Here is a 5,300-nt window from a genome sequence, read left to right as displayed (position 1 = left end):
AATCAATTGATAAATCCAACCAGTAACGTATCGGGGGCATCAACCAACATGTTACACAAACCAGTCCATAACCTAGATAGCGTCGGACCCAAAATAGGTCACCATAAGACAAATCCAACACCACCAATCAACATGAACACGAATAAGATAATCAACAGCATCCCACGAACCATCTAGAAACTACACCAACACCACTTATCAAGTGCACCAAAAGATCTTCAACAAGGTGCTGCCAGTAAAACCCTTACCTATAACCAAAAGATTTACTCGAACAAATAATAGCCTCTAAATCATCAAGTCCCAAAAAAATAGACTGTGAAATGCATAAGGAATACATGAATGATCAATCCAAACCAATTCCACAAACTGAAGCATACCAAATTAGAGTCACCAGATTAAAATCATAATCTAGCCACTCTACTAGAATCCGAGAGACAACAAAACAACTAGTGTTGACATCAATGCAACACATAATCAATTCCTCCAAATTGCGAACATCCTCCCCCTTTAGTATTCATGGAAACACTAGATGTGAAAACCATCGAATTGCCAAGAAATGCTAAGCAAGTCTCCCCCAAATGAAGACAACTAACAATGTCCCCAAAATGATATGACAATGAAGTTCTGAACCAATAAACCAAACTCCCCCTAAGAAATATATCTCTATTAAGCTCTGATATCTCCCCTTTAACTGATATATCTGTTAACTCTGTTTTTCACATAGATATCTCTCCCCCTTTGACACCAATGCCAAAAATTTGACATAAGCATGAAAGAAAAATCATAAATCCTCTGAACCACACAACTAAATACTCCCCCTAAGTTGTAGCACCAACACATCAATCCAGAATGAATGATAGCTCTGATAATGCACACTAGAATGATGACAATTAGCATCACTCAAGTTTCTATCAGAGGGGAGGAAACCCTTAATCTGTCTCTGAAGTAGTCAACTGGTTCCTTAGGCAAATGTTTATTGAAGATATCTGCAATCTTCTCTTTAGTGTTCATATTAACTAGTTTAACTTCATTTTCTTCCACCTTCTTTAGAAAATTATACTTGATTGATATTTTCTTTGTCTTAGAATGAAATACCGTATTCTCTGATATGTCAATAGAAGTAAAGTTGTCACAATGAATAACTACCAGTTCATTGCAATCTATCCTTATATCCTTCAATATTTTCTTCCTCCATAGTACTTGTGTATAGTTAGTAGCAGTAGCAACATACTCAACTTCAACAGTAGATAAAGAAGTACATGATTGTTTCCTCTTGATGCATGAAACAAGTTTCTTTCCAAGAAAGAAATCTCCACTGGATGTGCTCTTTCAGTCATCAACATCTCCGGCCCAATCTGCATTTGTATATGCACATAGTGTAAATTTATCATTTTTAGGATACGACAAACCATACTCAGTTGTTCCTTGCAAATACATGAAAATCCTTTTCATTGCACTCTCATTATTGTCTCTAGGATCACTCTAATATCTTTATACAATACAAACCGCATTTATTATATTCGGTCTAGCCTAAGTCAAATATAATAAACCTCCAATCATATATTTATACCTTGTAGGATTTATCAAATCTAATACATCTTTCTTTGTCAATTTCTCACTTGTAACCATTGGAATACCAACCGATTTAGAATTTTCCATACCAAATTTTTTCAACAACTCTCTCACATACTTAGTTTGACAGATGAAAATACCTTTATCAGTTCGAGTAATCTACAAACCTAAGAAAAATTTCATCTCCCCAATCATAGATATCTCAAATTTATTGTTCATATTATCAGAGAATTCCATGCATAACTTATCCTCACCTCCAAAAATGATATCATCAACAAAGACCTCAACAATCAATATATCATCATCAATGATCTTATAATACAAGTTATTATCAGTATTACCTTTAATGAAACTAATATTCAAAAGATATTTGCCCAATCTAGCATACCAAGCTCTAGGGGCTTGTTTCGATCCATATAAAGCTTTCCTTAACTTGCAAACCATTTTTTTATCATCTGAAAGTGAAATTCCATCAAGCTTCTCAATATTAATTTCCTCTTCAAGATCTCCATCCAGAAATGCACACTTGACATCCATCTGATAAACCTTGTATTTCTTATGTGCGACATAAGAAAGAAATAATCTTACTGCTTCAATCCTAATCAATTCCTTCCTTCTGAGAATATCTTTTACATACCAATCTAGCCTTATCTCTCACAATTTGTCCATCTTCATTCAATTTATTCCTAAAGACCCATTTAATCCCATTAACATTCTTATTTTTAGGTCAAGGAACCAAAGTCCATGTGTTGTTCTTTTATATTAGATCTAATTCCTCTTCCATAGCTTTCATCCAACATTCATCTTTACATGCTTCAATTACTGATGTGGGTTCAACTTGAGAAATTAAACATACCTCTTTAGCTACCAACCTTCTTCTTGTCATTACTCCTTTTCTCTTGTCTCCAATGATTTGATCTTTTGAGTGATTTAACCTTACATACCTAGGAGTCTTCTGACTTTCTGTTTCCTTGCTCTGATCTTCAGTTACTATTGAATTTTCTGATACTGTTAGGGTAACTAGCTCAACATTTTGTTATGGTAAAGATTCTACCGATTCAGTTATGATCATTTCCACTATCGGTTCTCTCTCATAAGTTCTGATTTTTCCTTTGTACCGCTCATCCATTTTGACATTACCACTCTCCACAATTCTCTACAATCTTATAACATCTATATGCTTTTCTTTCATTAGAATAACCAAGAAATATCCCTTCATCACATCTAGGATCAAATATTCCAATGGAATCATCTCTTTTGATATAGCATTTACTACCAAAGATTCTGAAATACTTAACTATAGGCGTATGACAAATTGTTAGCCATTTGGAGGAATTGATTATGTGTTACATTGATGTTTTGTCATTGATGCCAACACTAGTTCTTTGGATGCTTTACTGACACCCTTCTGGTCCCAGCAGATTGAGTGTAGTGGTGGCTGGTTTGGATTTGACATGATCCAGTAGGCTCTGGTATGATTTGGTTATGGAATTGGATTATTCATGATACTCATATTCATATTCATTAAGTTGGTTTTGGTCTGGTGATCAGATGCTATCATGTTTGCTTAGAAGCTTAGCTTCTGGTTCCGGCAAGGGTTTCACCGATAGAGCTTTTGATGAAGATCTTTGATGAATCGAATAAGTCATGTTGGTGTAGGTTTTGGTGGAGTTTCAAGATGTTGATGGTGATCATGTTTGAGACTTGGCAGATGGAGATCATTGTTGTAGCATGTGGACCTATACTGGGTCCTAGTTGATCTAGGTTATGGACTAACTTTAATGTAACGTGTGGATTGAACCTCTCGATGTGTTTCCAAGATGTCTGATGTGCTAGATATTATTTGTTTTCTCTAAGACCGACATGTTTTTTAATTATGTAATTGGTTTATTGTCTGGTGGCCGACTTGATTGTTTATGGTCAAGGGTTTGTATATATAGATTTAAGATCTCATTGTAGATCATATGGTATAGATCATGGTTATAGTCAAGGGATGTAATGTTTGAATAATGCAATATCATTCAGACAAAGGATTTGGTCAATCATTGGAGGGATTTAGCTCTCTGGTACTAAGCTTAACCATAACTATACTCAGGCATAGGTGATGATATCTTTTGCAATTCAACACTTCTCCGGATTGTAGTATGGATTTCTATGTAGTCAGTGAGACTCCTTTTGTGATGAGCAGTGCACTCTAAGCTCTTGGCCTTCCTCCAATTGCATGCCCCTCAATTGTAATTCACATACTTACTGTAGAAGTATTACCTGACTATGGGTAGGCTTCCCACTATAGTTTTTCCCTTTACAGGGTTTCCACATATAAATCTTGGTGTCATGTGGATGGTATTTATTCTATGATTATTGTTTATGCTTAATTGGTTTAACTGCTATTCTGGTATTAATGTTTTTGGTTTTGACATTATATTTTTAATTGCTAATGGTTGCAGTAATTTGTGACAACTGATTCACCCCCCCCTCAGTTGTCTTCTAGTTATTTGAATTGTCTAACACAAACCATAACTCATAAGGTTTCTTACCACTGTCTCCTTTGATATGAGCTCTGTTGAATGTGTATACCATCATTCTCATAGCTTCTCTCCAAAGATATGAGGCATATTAGCTTCCATCATAATTTTTCTAGTTGCGTCCAAGATAATTATGTTCTTTCTTTCCACAACACCACTTTGCTGAGGTGTTTGAGGTGCAGACAATTGTCTCCTTATACATTCTTCTCACAATAGCTATTAAATTCACCTTAAGTGAATTCACCACCCTGATCGGACCTTACTAATTTAATCTTCAACTATCTTTGTCTCAACTTTAGCTTTAAATATTTTAAAATTTTCAAAAGCTTCAGACTTCTCTCTTAGAAAAGTAATCCACATCATTCTAGCATAGTCATCAATGATTAGCATGAAATATCTCTTTCCCTGAATTTTTTTTGTCTAGTAGGACCACATAAATCAGTATGAATAAGATCAAGAACAACATTAGATTTGTCTTGTATACTCTTAAAAGAAGTTCTGCCTTTCTTTCCCATTTGACATTCCTTGTATACTGGATTATAGGGCTTCACAATCTTAGATATATCTCTAATAGCCTTAGGTGAACTGATCTTTAGAATGCAATCAAAATTCACATGACACAACCTCTTATGCCATAGCCAACTCTCATCAATTTGTGCAATCAAACATGTCTTCTCACTAGAGTTCAAATGAAAGATGTTGCCTTTATTTTGAGTACCGGTTGCAATCTCCAATCTAGATCTGTTAATGATCTCGAATTTTCCATCCTTGAACTGTAATTGAAATCCCTTATCCACCAACTATCCTACAGTCAAAATATTATGCCTTAAACCTTCAACATAATAAACATTATCAATGTTATGCTTTCCATCCAATGATATAGTTCCTCTTCCTCTAATCATGCATGCTTTGTCGTCTCCAAATCTAGCCAGACCACCATCAAATTCTTACAAAGATAGAAACTTCCTTTTATCTCCACTCATATGATGTGAACATCCACTATCTCTCACCCATTAATCCTTGTCTTCAACTTTATCAACAAGGTCCTTCTCTTCATGTCCTGGAGCATCTTCCTTGATAGCTAAAAATACCCATTCCTTTCCATTGCCAGAACCACTAGCTAAATCTTGTGTCGGTTTATCATCAGGATCAGTCACACCTTCCTCATCTGCGTAGTAGCATGATTTGTCTTTGTTTCTCCTA

Source organism: Cryptomeria japonica, chromosome 3, assembly GCF_030272615.1.
Source record: "Cryptomeria japonica chromosome 3, Sugi_1.0, whole genome shotgun sequence".
NCBI lineage: Eukaryota > Viridiplantae > Streptophyta > Pinopsida > Cupressales > Cupressaceae > Cryptomeria > Cryptomeria japonica.
Note: the sequence above shows the minus strand (reverse complement) of the source record.